Source organism: Puma concolor, chromosome B4 (assembly GCF_028749965.1).
Source record: "Puma concolor isolate L17-30 chromosome B4, mPumCon1.1.hap2, whole genome shotgun sequence".
Taxonomy (NCBI): Eukaryota; Metazoa; Chordata; class Mammalia; order Carnivora; family Felidae; genus Puma; species Puma concolor.
The window spans coordinates 68867355-68882830 of NC_141673.1; the positions used below are offsets into that span (position 1 = coordinate 68867355).

The following is a 15476-nucleotide window of genomic DNA, read 5'->3' on the forward strand; positions in this document are numbered from 1 at the left end:
TATTAAATAGGTATTAAAATTAGTAGTAGTATTAGAATTAGTAAAAATGCCCAGCAAGATCTCAAATCCCAGAGTATAAGCAAAATGTAGGTCACTTCCTTTGGCATTTGGAAAATGTGTTCTCGGTATATCTGTGGGTCTTCATGTTTTGTTGGTGTCACCAAAAAAATAAAAAATAAATAAATAACCCAAAGCCGAGCCAAGCCAACCCTCTCCCTCACCCAAATCTACCAGTACATTTACATGTTTAAACACTGGCTCTGAGGACAGGTTCAGGGGTAAATATGTACCATGGGGCTGTTCAGCTTCACAGGTTGGTTAATGTTAAACAAACATATTGCAAATCATGTCTTATTACGAGGTTGTTTTCTGAGATTCCACGGGTCAGGGTCAAAACCTGCCATTTTCTAGCTTTTCGACAGGGCTAATCAATAGTGTAACAAGTGGAATAACGGTCTAATTAAACAGTGACAATACACTTCCAAAGCAAAGGTGTCGAAACTATTTTATGATCAATCAATTTTGCTAATGTCCTATTGCCCTTATAAACAGCAAAAAAGAAAAAAAAACACATCTACCTTTTACATTTATAATGATTAAATATCCATTATCTCATTTACCTCTCACAGTAACCTGGGATAATGGTTTCTGTTAGACCAGTTTGAAAGAGAAAATTGAATTCCAGAATATTTACGTGACTTTATCTGCTTATTCAACAAAGATGTATTAGGTGGGTGATACTGGGTTTTGAAGTCAGAGACAATTCTTTAAAGACACAAATACATAATGTTTACCATGTGCCACTCTTGTAAATTCTCTACAAATATGAACTTAGTTATTCCTCATAACAGCAGTGTAAGGCAGGCACTATCATAACCTCCTCTTTACAGATGAAGGGCCTGAGGCAGGGAAGTGGCCAACTTGCCCCAAGTCCGACAGCTAATAAGTGACAGAAATTGGATTTAAATCCAGGCATTCAAGCCCCAGAATCTATACTAGTTGACCCTGTGCTATGCTGAATAAGGCACAGCATCTGCTCCCAAGGACTTTCAAAGTCTAAAAGGGCAGACATGTAGACAAACGTGTCAGTACAGTTCGTAGGAAGCAGAGGGCGCGGAGGAGGGATGGTTAACTCTAACTTGTCCAGAAGCTCTCAGCTGGCAGGCGGCAGAATGGGAATCAGATCCAAATCCATGAATTTGGACTCTAGAGTCCGTGTGCTCTCCATTTCATAGAGCAGGCCCATATTTGATAAAAGGGTTTAGAATGACAATAAGAAAGCAATGCGCTCATAGGAACATAGGATGTGAACCAAAGGATAAAGACCATGCTTCTCTAAATAGGAAAAAGAAAGCACTGTGGTTCCAAACAGATTTAAGATACAGGTATACAGATCTCCCTCTCATCATCTGTGTAATACATACATGTATAATACATATAACACATAATTTAATATATATGTAGATACCAGCAGAACTCTCAAGTATATCAAATCAACTGCAAAATTCCTCAGTTATTCTAAGGCTTGCAGTCAGTCAGAAAAAACAACAACAACAACAGATATTCTACTCGAAAGTAGGAGAAAGGCCTAAAGACATGGAGACAGTGATGAGCATCATTCTGGGCATATAATAGATATTCAGTGATTACTGGCTGACTGATTGATTTACTGAAAACAAGCAAGAAAAAGAAAAAAGACTAGAGATGATGCATTCTGTTGCTCACCTTTTAACCTTGCTGAAAATTTTGATGAGAATTAGGTAAATTGAAACATTTAGAATCAGGATTTCATGTCAACATACCAATTTTATGATGAACAGGTCTCTATTGGACAACCATTCTGATATTTCTTTGACCACTGTATAAGCATGGCTACCAACTATTTACATTTCTACGTTTTGTAGTCCAAGCAGTGGCAAAAAGAACTCCACAGGAAATAAATATTTGGCCAGTTTGTAGGTGTACTTCTAAGTGTATTTTTGGCACATAGTAGGTCCCCAATAAATGATAATGTGAAGTTCATTTGCTCTTCCCAATGGTCCTGTTATTATCCCAAGAATTATATACTTTTTATAAATGAGAAAATGAAGACCCAGAGAGTTTACCAATTTGTTGATAGTTCCCATAGCTAGTGAATGATGGAACTAGAACTTGAACCCAGATTTCCTGAATTGCAAATGTCAAGTGCTAGCATAACAAAGGAAGAAGAACTTGTTCAGCCATTCAGATCCTTTTGGGTGTCAAAAACTTTCTCCAGGTAGACTGCAAGGGATGAATAGGGATCCTTTCAAGACAAAAATGTGAAGCTCTTTTCAGGCCTCCTATGAAAAAACTAATGTTAAAAGTCTTATGCAAGATTCAAAGGAAGTGCCATCAGCTTTAAAACTTAAGAGCACAAGCACAATTATTTGAATCTATGTGATTATCTTATGCACATGTAAATATCAGATCACCCATAATTAAGAAGTATCAGTCTTTAAGCTGTTATTTATCATACTACTCTAGGTGCTATAAAAAGGAATTTGAATATAGATGCTTACAAATTAAGATACCAATATTACTGGATAAATTACTCATAATTATGCATCAATCTTTACTTCGATGTATTTTAAAATAATTAAGTTTAGATGTGTTGAACCTTAGATTCTATATTTAAAAATAACCTTCAAATAACTAGGAAAGAATAGAAAGAGTCAAGATTTCTATAGTTAAAACTTCAATTTCTGTAAGACTTGTAATTAGCTCCTTTCTCGTGTATTTTACATGATATGAAGCAAAATACCTATAAACCTAAACTTTTCTGTTCTTAGCCAAATTATATGATAACAACCCTGATGGTCTAAACACAAAGCAGAGGCCCCAGCCCACCTGAACACTTTCTCCAAGAATATAATGCAGGCAAGAATTGCCCCAGGCTACCCTAGTGGGGGGTGTGTGTTTCCTGTTTGCAATCTTTATTATCACAATATCTAACACATTTTCTTCACGTATCTGAAGTGTTCACACTGTTCGGCTGCTCTTTTTTATAAGCTCATTTGAACAAAACAACAACAACAGAAAGACAAGGCACCCAAAGCCTAGTGAGATCCCACTTCCCACCTGCTACCTCTCCCATCGCTTGCCTCCCAGCTTGCTGCTTCTTGCCTCCTTTGCCTTTGCTCATGCTGTCCCTGCGCTGGTGGTCTGCTCCCCATCCCTCGGATCCTGGCCAGCTCCTGTTTATTCTTTTAGTCTGAGCCCAGCTGTCATCTCCAGGAAGTCCTGTCCATCTTTCTCAAACTGAGTTGGGTGCCACACTTATCCTTCCCCTCAGTTCTTACAGGCATCTCACCTACTACCTTACAGTGGCCTGACCTACATAAGCAGTGGATTCCCTTGAGAGTCCAGGGCTTCAGAGACTGGATCTTCATTTTTTATTGTCTCTATTGCCTTAGCCCCTCCCCCAAAGTCTGGTTCATAGGTGTTCAATAGTGAGTGAGTAGATGAAGATAACTCCTTCCACTGCAATAGAAATTGACTATCTCACAGCATTATGCTAGAAATAGTGATGTCCATTTTTCTCCACAATATTTTGAGATCTATTAGCGTACCTCCTGTTGGTGAGGAAAAAGCAATCCTTCCTTTCAAACACACTGGACATGTATAACTTTGTCTTGACTCTAAATAACTCATAAGTGCCCATTCAGAATCGAAGATTTTTCAAGAGGGTTGATTATTGCTGGTCAAGCACCCAAAATACCCTCACCAGAAATAGGCATTTATTCGGGATAAAGAATTGTTACAAAACCTAGGAGAGGAACTCTTTATATTGTTTTTGTCTTTAATACACGTTTATTGTTTTTCTTATGGTGAAAGTAATCCATAATTTTTAAAGATTATTTGCAAACATTGATGAGAAAGAGATTATCCATGTTTCCCCAATTGGGAGATAACCACTATTCGTATTTTGATAGGTGTTCTTTCAGGCATTTTTCTTTTGAATCTGTTTGTGTACATATATGTAAGTTTAAAAACACAGGGATCATATTACTGTTAGATTTTGTGATTTGCTTTTAAAACCTATAGTTACAATTTTTGCATACCTTTATTATTCCTCGAATATTCTTTGAACACATGACTGGTAATTATTGCTTTATATTCTGGGAAGGCAGTTCTCTATAAAAGGACTAATGCATATAATATGAGCATTCGCTTTACCCCACCTTACCATTGGCTCTGAGAAGAACAACTCAGGAACTATTGCATTTTAACATATCACAGGATCCATCAATTGAAATAATTATTACAATGTTTCCTGTTGCAACCTCATATATAAGTTCCAAAGAAAGGTTTTGGACGCACAGATTGAAATCATTGTCCTTAACAGAGACTTTCCTTAATTCAACATTTATACAGTGCCTATTATAACCCAAGCATAGGCTAAAATTAATCAAGGTTAAGCAAGCAAAAGAAGTTGTTTACAACTAAACTGGCTGTCTAGACATACTTGAACCCATCCCCAAACCTCCTAAACCATCTGACTGAATGTCCCCCCTCTGCTGCTGTCCTGCTAAGTAAGGTCAAGACATTTACTTTACCTGAATCAATTTTCCTATATTTAAAGAAAGATTGATGCTACCAACTTTACACCCAGCTTTCCAGGAATTATAATTCCTCATTCAAGCCACCCACAAAGTACAAAAAAACCCAGGTAGTCTTACTGCCGTTGGGCACTGGTAACCCTTGTAGCAGAGAGGATGAGTGTATCAGTCTGTAAGGCCCTGCAAAGAGCTCTGAGCCCGTGGCCCTGCCCTGGAGTTGCTGACAGCCCAGCAGGAGAGATGAACATTCCTGGCAGAAACCTGCACCTCATTTACTGCACAGACCTGATGCAGGAAATCCTCCGTGAGAGACTCAGTTCCGTGAGAACTGTCATTGTCAACTGTGACAGATCTCACTCTGCTCAGATTACTTTGAAAAACAGTTTGTGGTAGACATGCACACTTTATTTCAACATTGAGGCCAGCCTGACCATATCGCTTGTTAACAGGGACACTGATTCCTTTACAGCACAAGTTCATGTCCTCACCTTTTGGGAGCCCCCTTCCCATTAAAGATCCCATTGAGTGTTCTTCTGCCTCCTTACAGCCTATTGGGTCAAGCTCAAGATACTGTTGGGAGTCCAAGTTCAGGCAAGACGGCACCAGGTTTACAATCTCCAATCAATGATAAAATTACAAAATCAAAATGTCTAGAAAATGTTGTGGTAGAGAATTTGCTTTTAAAGGAAAGGGGTGGATGGGAATATAAAGGAGAGCAATGGAACTTACTGTGCTGTGGCCCCAAAGAATAATTTTTAAACCCTCAATTGTTCTTCATTAGAAAGGCAGTCAACTCAAGCTCCCATTGTGTTAATACTGCATTCTGTACAAAGAACTGAGATGAACAAGGTGATTTAGCTGCAAGTGTTGTTATCATTATAGTTCGACATCACCTTCCTTCCCAGGGCTGATTCCTCAAGCAGGCATTGTAAAGGGTAGGAATCATTCTTCAAAGCAAACTTTTAAAAGCTCTAATTTAGCATTTAGAATTTCGGTATATTATTTTAAATCGTAACCAGCCATAAGCCTCACAGACCTTGTTATCTTTTACCCCGACAGATCTGCTTAGGCAGAAGTTGGAATGAACTTTTGATACTGTTTTCTTTGCATCATTTCAATGTGGGATCAAAAAATAAAGATTGACAAGAATTTGAGTTGCTGAAAAGACAAATGGCAGAGAGCAAAAATAACAACATGAGCTGTCTTCTAACTAGATTTTTTGTTTTTTGTTTTTGTTTTTTGGGGTTTTTTTTGTTTTTTTATTTTTGTTTTTTGTTTGTTTCATTTTGTTTTTTGGTTTTTGTTTTTGTTTTTTGGTCAGCTGAGGCTAAAAGGAATCTTCTATTTAGGTCTGTGGCAAAGTCTCTTAAATTTGTCAACCTGCTCCAAACTTGTTTGCTAATTTTGCAACATAGTAGTTGACTATGCAAACATTTCCAAAACATTCCATTGTATAACTGTAAAGGTGCTGTAGGCTGGGTTGAAAAGAGGGGCAGGCCATCAACTAAGTAACTTTCTCAGAATGCATGGGTCATTGCATTTTTCTTGGTCAGGGAGTTTTTAGAGCAGAAAAGCAAGGTCTCTTCCAGGGGCGTGGGCTGGGAAGTCCTTTGAGGTCTCTTATTTGAGTGTTTCCAGTTTCTGAAGGTATCCCCAAATGAGGCTATTGAAAGTCATTTGTATTGTATGTTTGTTTAGGTGTTAATTTGCTAAATAGACACGTTGATAATGTACTACATTTAATAAGCCTGTTTTGGGCTTTAAGTAAATTTTTAAATATATTTGGAGCCTTAAAAAATGGAAGTGGCCTAAGATTCGATGGATATCTGACAGGCTGTGCTGAAGGAGGATTAGACAAACATTAATCTTTAGTTCTTTTTTTTTAAGTTTATTTATTTATTTTTCAGAGAGAGAGTGAGAGTGAGGAAGAGAGGGCCAGAGAGAGGGGGAGAGAGAGAACCCCAAGCAGGCTCCAAGCTGTCAGTGCAGAGCCCGATGTGGGGCTTAATCTCACAAACCATGAGATCATGACCTGAACCTAAATTAGGAGTCGGATGCTTAACCGACTGAGCCACCCAGGCACCCCTTAATCTTTAGCTCTGTGTCTACAATTAATTTGGCATGTGGCTCTTTGGGGGTATTCCGTTTTATCTGCCTTTATTCTGTATTTTTTATTCTGTGAGTTGAGGTTAATAACTATAAAACCATAGAAAAAGACACCTACAGCAATACCTAAGCCTTCATCATTCTGCAAGTGATACAAAGACTATTGTAGCTCAAGTATATACACAGTCAACTCACCTTCGGGATCATAGAATTATGTTATTTGAATTATTTAGGAAGATTTCTGTAACATTTCTGTACGGAATTTTTTTTCTTTCATTTTTTCTTGTGTCCATATTGAGAGATAAAATGAAGAATTTGGAGTGCCAAAGCATGACATCAAAAAAAAAAAAAAAAATCACAAATTCTCTTCAACACTGTAAGCCTGAAAATGAAAATCCAGAGGGCAAAAACTACATCAAAAAGAAATAATCAAGATCTTGTTTCTGACTGCAGTTGTCCTAGTGTCTATTTTTAAGAATGACTTGGTAAATCAGGTAGACATTTACCCACAATACGATAGGAAATAGTTGGATTAATGTAAGTGCCCATATTTGGAAGCACTAATATTGACTGTAGGATGATGGACATATAGTCTCGGGACTTGATCTACTTTATTAGATTTTGAGTTTATGAAGCTAAAGGCTGAAAATGATAAAAAAAAAAAAAAAAAGTAGCTTCTTGGAAAATAAGGCATCACAAAAAGAACGTAGTTCTTTTCTGCTCTAAAAGAGTGTCACTTTTTTAGCAAGGTTAAAAAGAAAGACGAGAAAAAAGGTAGGTGACCTAAAGAGAAGTTAAAACAGGAGCAAAGAAAAGGAAGGGAATGCAGGTACAGACATGATACAAAATTATTAAAAATTAGGTAATTTGGTTTCTTCTTAGTCAATACTGTTTCTACCCTCTTCTGCCAGTTTGGCTATAATCAGATCATATTTCCAAGTATTATTTTGTCCCATGACTAAAATTAGAAATTTGGGTGCAGTTCTGATGAGAACAAGAGGTTATCTTTCTCAGTGTCATTGCAAAATGCCATGATGGTCGGGCTAAGGCATTTTTTTTAATTGTTGACTCATTTTGACTTGATCCAGCTGGAACTTTCTGAGGACAGCACTGAAAGTGGAAATTTTAAACAAGATAATCAGTGATTTTAAATATAAGCAAGAAAAGTTTTAATTCAATGTATAGGTAGGATCTGAACTTATTTTGAGCCAACAATTTTGTACGTTCAATAGATAACATATTGGGATATAAGCTCTAAGACCTTCTCTGTACTATCTGAAAATGATAGCCACAGATGGATGGATGAGGTGCCAAAATGGATGCGTTATCACCATGTATTCTCCTCCTGTATATAAAGAAATATGAAGATTGTATTGCAAGTTTCTTGTTTTTCATAGGATAGTCACATAAAATTCATGGCATGTATGGTGAGCTAGTAAAAGTGATAAATCGGAACAGTAGTATAAGAAAGAGTCAAACCACCAGTGACCTTGGTTTAAATCCTTTCCATCTGCCTTTTCTTCTGCCATTATCCTCAGATAGGTAAATATCACCAAAGCCAAACTATCATTCAACCTCCTCACTGACCTCCATGTCCCTGCCTCCATCTCCTCCTTCTTCCTACCTGCCTCCCCTTCCTGCTGATTTTATAATTTTTTTTTCAGAAGCCTTCAAGAGATCCTTATCATTAAAATTCTGAGCTTCTTTTACAGTCTGGACTATTCCATTCTATGTTTTTTTTTGGTTTTTTTGGGGGTTTTTTTTGCCAGAACACGCTTTAGTCTGTTTACAGTTTTCACCCAGGATGCCTTTCCTTTTTCTTTCTACCTATTGGGATCTCATGTGGACTTTGAAGGTCCTCCTCAAAGTCCATGGGCTCCATAACTCCTTCTTGGATGGTTTCAGCCCCAGGGGACTCTTCATCTTCTGGAGTCCTGTGCAATTATGCTGACATTAACTGTGTTATAGTCTGGGAAGTCAGGTATCCCTTTATGTGGTCATATCTTATCCCTTGGGTCCCCTTTCTCCTTAACCCATGTACCAAGTCTTCTATATCTGCTCCTGGTAACACTTACATGAATTCCTTTTATGAAGGATCAGTTAAAGTGTTTGTCATCTTCTTGCCCAGACTTGCTTCATTTTTCACTACCCACAGATTTTTCATTGTATTCACTTTTTAAAGTCGGTACATATTCTGGTTCATTACCTCTTCCTAGAGTGGTACTGGAGCCAAATCAGAGACTAAATGAATATGTTGCATTTGCCATGCTTTAAAAATCAAAATAGCAAAGACCTATTACCAAATGTATATAAAATTACATCACGTATGATTTTAAGAAATATGTAGAACATGAAACTATAGCGTTAAGTCTGTTTTCCTGATGAAAGGCAAGTTACGATGAGTTTCATCAAAAGCAGACTATATGTTTTTTCATTAATTGAAATACCTAAACATGTCAAAAATTGAGGGAAGAAAATAGTCAAACAAGCTCCTAAGCTGTTTTAATTCAGCTAACTTTTATCAAATTAATTTTCATATGTATATATTTGAGTTTTAAGTCAGTGTTAGCAAAGTTTGTGATAAGAATTTTGCAATTAGAATAGATTCAGAAGAAATATAGACCTCTCTTATGTGTGTTTTTTATTTTAATCTGATATGCTAGTTTACTATAATTTAGCATATTTGAAGAAGATCTGAATTATAAATGAAATCTAAACTAAAATTTTAAGAGAGGAAAACTTTAGTGATTTATACATTTATCTCTATCCTTTTTAATATGAAGATACCATGGAATGAAATTCACATATTAGATTTTTTTTCAGCTGACCCACTATGAAATGGAATGTTACTAGAATACAGATATTTAATCTTCTAACAATTAGTGCAGGTTTTTGCTTGTTTAATCTTATACTCATCTGGTAACTTTGCAAAAAGAAAAATCTTAAGTTGGAAAGATCACAGTTTAAACAATGGAAGTGCTTTGAAAAGGAATAGTCTTTAAATTTTTCTGAAGTTGAAGTTAATATATTTGTTATAATTTTTCCCTAGACCACAATAATTTTCACAAAAAAACAAATCTACAGAGTGATTTTGAAAAATAAAGAACAAGCTAACTAAGACACAAATACAAGCCAAGATACCATATTAAAGTTAATAGACCAAATGGGCATATTTGAAAAGGAAATTAGAAAGGGGTGAATGGACATTTTACTTAAGCTGCTGCAGGGCACTAACTATTAAGAATTTCTTACTCAAAGAACAATGCTTAGTTGTGTTTTTATAGAAATAGAGAGCTGACCCATGTGTTGTAATCTAACATTTCTTCTGATTGGTCATCAGATTGTTCACTCATGTCATAAATATTTAAAAGGCAAAGAACCCTGAATTCTGGATTGATTTTTAATCTTTTTTTCACCTCACTCCGATATGTGTAATTGATACATTTTCATAACAGAACAAATTATATGCCAACACACTTTGACTTTCTCTAATTTGTGGAAAGCCAAATAGATTTCTTTGAAAAGGAGGAAATGTTCATTTAGAAGTTCTTTACAAACTCCAAACAGGGGTGCCTGGAGAACTTATTTGGTTGAGCGTCCAACTCTTGATTTCTGCTCAGATCATGATCTCAGGGTCGGAGGAGCCTGCTTAAGAGTCTCTTTCTCTCTCTCCTTCTGCCCCTCTCTCCCACTCGTGTTCTCTCTAAACATTTTTTTTTTTAAATAAAAAACTCCAAATAGCATTGTGCTTATTCAGCACAGTGCCTTTGGAATGGTAACAGTGGTAGACAGAGCTTACAATTTTCAATCTTGCGGTGCCTTAAGTAAGTTGGTGCCATTTGGAAGTGTCTGTCATTCTATAAAATTTCCTCCGAATAAGCCAGAAATTCAAATATATTTGAATATATATCCCCTATACCTAATATTTTCTATGCATTCTGATTATAATGCTTCAGTCAACAATCAGACTCCATAACTATTATTATTGTATTATTATGCTTTGGCTTCAGTTCATACACCTAGAAACATCAATTTTCCAAAAGCTTTATCAACCAACTTATATCATCTTCATACAGAATGAGAGCAGTCAAGATAAAACTTTCAGTAAATGAGTATTTTGCTGTATAAAAGCCAAAATTCTACAAACAAATAGAAATTGGTGTAACTGATGTTTAATCCAAATGTACAACAGTCAACTGAGTTAGCTGCCTCTTTTTTTTTTTTTTTTTTTTTTTTGAGAGCTGACGCAAGTTGGACAGAGGGAGACGTTGGGGCAAGGTGGTGGTGGTCTGATTGGCCTGTCTCATTCACGCCCACTGGTCTTTAAATCATTGTCTAGAGCCCCAAAGGTTCATATAAGTCAACACTGTCGCAGGGGTCTGCCATTTCAAACAATTCCAGAAAGATCGCACAGGACTGGATAAATAATTAAGGTAAAGTTCTTTTTACATGAATAGTTGCAGTGTTAAGATAATGCTTCCCTTCTTCTTTTTATGGTGTTGATTATTTATTACAAATCAAATGTTTGAAAATAGTACTTGGGCAATTCTTTTCTCATTTAAAAAAGATAAAATTGGAATTATTTACCCACATCTTGACTGCAGCTTTCTTTTGCAGATAATTTTAGGTTTGAGCATAAAATTAGGACAGTGGATAATAGAAAAGAGAAAAAAGGGTTAGGTAACAAGTATTTAGTTATTTACATCTCCTGGTTAACCACTGAGTAAAGAGTTGACATAATTTGTCTTAGTAAAATTATAAGGTTTTAGAAGTACATTCCAAATGCTGTAACATTAAAGATTTTCCTTGTCTTGAAAACAAAAATGCCCACAAAAACCAATGAAAGGAGGAACATCCCATGACTGCAGCAGGTATCAATGGCTAAGAGTTTGGACTGCACCATTGGTAAATGCAAAAGACACAGTTGTGTTTTACCTTGCTTCTTATGTGTCCATTTTAATGAAGGAGTATTTTTAGAGCAAATTTACTAAAAGAAACTGGAAAAGTGAATAGAATATAAGAATATATATGAGAATAAGAATAGAAACATAGCTTTAGATTTTGAAAGACTAGAATCAATTATCTAAAAATAAAGCTATATTCCTCAAATTTATCAATCAGATGGGGGGAAATTCTCCATGGATTTAAGTATCTGCATATTTTGGGTATCTTGCTGAACATAAAGTAAGGGTCTCACCTAAATTCCCAGGTGGTCGCAAAGAGTGTTTCCTAACTCATGGAAAAAAGTATTTAAACTGATGATATATATCACATTCATGGTCAGTTGGCTGAAAGTTTGATTTTTGACACACTGAAGAAATTTAGGTGTGTTTTCTAGAAAAGACTACCATTTATTTTATAGGCCAAGACCCTCCAGTTGTTCAGATTTATATTTAGGTGATGTTTTCGGATTTTCTTGAAAGTCTATTTTTCTACTCCTATGAAGTATATCAGTAAGATTTAAGTACTGAGAAATGCAGTTTTGAGGACTAAATTCTTGTGTTTTCTATAACCATGTTTTAATATGAGTTGCTTTAGAAAAAGTAAAATAAATTATTTTTAAAAAGTCCCTCTGAGGGTAATCTAGTATCTATTATAAAGCATGTTGACATCTTAGAATTTATTGTATCCACAATTCAGGTTCTGAAATATCATGCTTTAATACATGAAGCATACAGAATTCACTCTGATATATCATATGGGACAGATCTTTCTACATTTCTGGAAACTACTGTTTGAGGAAATAGGAACTGAAACTTATGCACGAATATAAGAGGCTTCTTCATGTTTAAGATGATAGAGAACCTCTGTTACCATCCAAGAACAGAGCTAGAAATGCTATTTTGCTTATAAAATATAAGAAAATAACATTTAACATATTCAGATTTTATAAATTGTCCTTTATATGATTCAAATGACTGCTTTATGCTTATATCAGCAAGCATTTAATCTTCTTACAAAAGGAAAAGATCTCAACATAGGGTTATTTCTTTTAACTTTTCTAGTTCTCCCCAGGTACTATTTCTAAGCTATGGCTGAGTAGAGGAAAGGAATGGAAATGTTAAAATATTAGCACCAGCAATAGAAGTAGTCAAGTAAACAGTTTTGCTGCCATTGGCAGTTTCTTTTCTAAGAGGTACCTCAGACTGAATGATACCAAATGCTTTTGTGGAAGCTAATTTCTGTGAAAAATCATGCCACAGACTAACAGGCCATCTGACTGTCAATATGTGACCAGAAAGACACCGTCGGGGAAACTGTTTAAAAGAATCTAATATAAAGGTAATGTTAGATTGACTCCATTGTTAACGCTGTATTCATTTACCTAAGGTACATTTGGGGTGTGGATTTAAGTCCATTGCTTGGATGCAAAGATCATTTGGCTCTTAGAAGTTGTATGACCAGCTACTTCCCACTTGCTCAACCAAAGGGTAAATGAGATGTCAGGCTATCTGCTACCTAAACCTAGATTTCAGGGTAGATTCATCAGAACTTGGCATGAAAGACTAGACAGACTGGATGGTGGGAAATGCTCTGCCAGTGCTAGCTTCCTTTTCCCTTTCCCTTATCAGGTAAAATAAATGTTTACAGTCACTAGGAAAGGTCATAACTTTTGCCTCTTGACTCAAGGACAGTTTGGCTTCCCAGATTTGAGGTCTTTCTTTGACGTTGAACTACATAAGTAACACACAAGTTTGCTTTTCTGAGAATCTTCCAGCCTGCATTTTTTGGGCACCTATTCAAACAAGGCACAATGTTTAGGAACTAGAATTTGGATATAAGGAATAAGCTATGATGACATTTAAGATAGCACTTAATAAATGTGAAAAAACAAAGCCTTCTAATAGTAATAGTATCCTAAATACCTTCATTTCAAGTTCTGATTTTGTATCTTCATGAATGAGTGAAGCAACAATGCAGATGACCACCGCCCCCCCTGGAATGTTTAGTCCATTTCTGCAAGGTCTCTGTATCACAGAGAAACTTCCCTTCATTGAGGAGCAAAGCTAGACTACAGAAAGTTCTGTCAAACCAAATTTGATTTTTCTTTTAGAATAATTTTGAACATTCTTTGTGCCACGATGCTGTTCTTTCTCGTGATGACCAGAGGGAAACACTTCCCACTTTGAAATATTAACCTGTAAAGGGGGAGCAAGAATGCATACTTGTAACTAGGAAGGAGAGCATATACAGTTGCAATGGCCTTAGGAGGATATGATACGAGGCACGGTGCCACATGTGCTGGGAATACGTAGGTTCCCCGCGCTGTTCCCACTTTCATGAAGCTCGCCACTTAGTGGAACAGACGGTTCTTTATCAAAGAATCACATAAAACGTAAGTGCAAAGTGTGATAAGTAGGTGAAGGAAAGGAGACCCTGCCACAAGAGCATATAACAGGGATCTGGGTTAGCTGGCAGGCCTCTCTGACCACATTTAAAGATTTCCAGATTCTTTTAACTTCGGGAGACACCTGGGTTTAAGAATGTGGGAAAGAACATTCCAGGTGGAAAGAACAGCATGTTAAAAGGTCCCGAGGTGGCAAGGAGAAATGAAAAAGGCCCAGGGAGTGAAGGGAGGTGCCGTTCAGTTTGGGCCTAAAGAGCAACACGTGTGTTCAAGTAGGCAGATCTCTGTAACGTAGTAGGAAATTTGACTTGATTCTAAAGAGTAATGAAAAAAATCGTTCGGTTTTTTTTTTTAATTTTGAAAGAAGGACTGATAGGACTTGGTGATAGATTGGACATGGATAGAAAGATTCAGGATAGAGAATGAGAGGTGTCAATACCTATAGCCAGATTCTTCCTGTGAGCAATTGGGTTAATGACAGTGCTGTGTACTGAGATGGGGGCAGGAGAATCTGTGTCTATGAACATTTTATTCTATTTTAATGTCACATATAATGTACCATATATAGTATATTACATATATTATATTTTTCAATCAGGGTGTATGCCAATATCATTCTTTTCTGGTCTGCCCATGCAATGATTCATTGATTGTTTGAGAAGTAGCTATTTAGAGAAAAAGTGAAAATGTAAATTATGTTTTAATAGTTCAAAATCTGTTTTTTCTACTAAACAGTTCATCAGCTACAGCAATTCTGTCTTATTCGTGCTTTATCTTTCAGAGTTTCTGGCCCACATTTCATTCTCAATATTTGTTGAATGAATAAATACCATCTGTAAAATACTTCCACACTGAAGTATAATCATGTTAGTAAATTTCAATAATTATGCGCTGAGTGTTTCAAAGTATGTACTTTCTGCTACAGGCACATGATGCAGAATATTTAGTTTCTCATGTTCTAATTCTTTTTAAATTTTGCTCTTGGCTGTTTCCTCGAGTGGCCAGTTATACAATCTTTAGAGCTAAAGATATGAGATAGGAAGATGTGTTCCAGCTTTTATGAGAAGATATCCCTTCGCCAGGACCAAAATCAGGATTAGGGGCCAAAATCTTAAACCACTAATTCATACTTCATGGGCTATATTATGTCATCTTCAAAAGAGAATGTAATGATTTATATATGGTACAAACAGCATGAGATTAAGTCTCGATTCCCATATTTTTAAGGATACCTACCTTGCTTACATTTTTTCTGAGTTTGGAGAACTCTAAAGTCCTCTTTTATGAAAACTGTAGATATACATGTAAGATGCTATGTATGTTGGCATGCTGGTAAAAATAGCAATTAAATTCTGATTATTAAAAGAAAGAACAGGAATTTACTACTACTCCGTGCCAAACTTTGATGAGCATGATATCTCCTAAATCCTGATAGCACTGCT

The 15476-nt window shown here is 36.1% G+C and overlaps 1 protein-coding gene across 2 annotated transcripts in view; it reads left to right on the plus strand.

Annotated features, from left to right (window-relative positions):
- SLC38A4 (solute carrier family 38 member 4) overlaps positions 1-15476 on the plus strand; it is a 71153-nt gene that overhangs the window by 19195 nt on the left and 36482 nt on the right. The window contains exon 1 of one of the 2 annotated variants that reach the window (XM_025930254.2): positions 10965-11119. The exons of the other annotated variant lie outside the window; for it this stretch is intronic. The gene's annotated coding sequence lies outside the window, so the exon portion shown is untranslated. Of the gene's footprint in view, positions 1-10964; positions 11120-15476 lie in introns of those variants that run through there. 2 annotated transcript variants of the gene reach the window in all.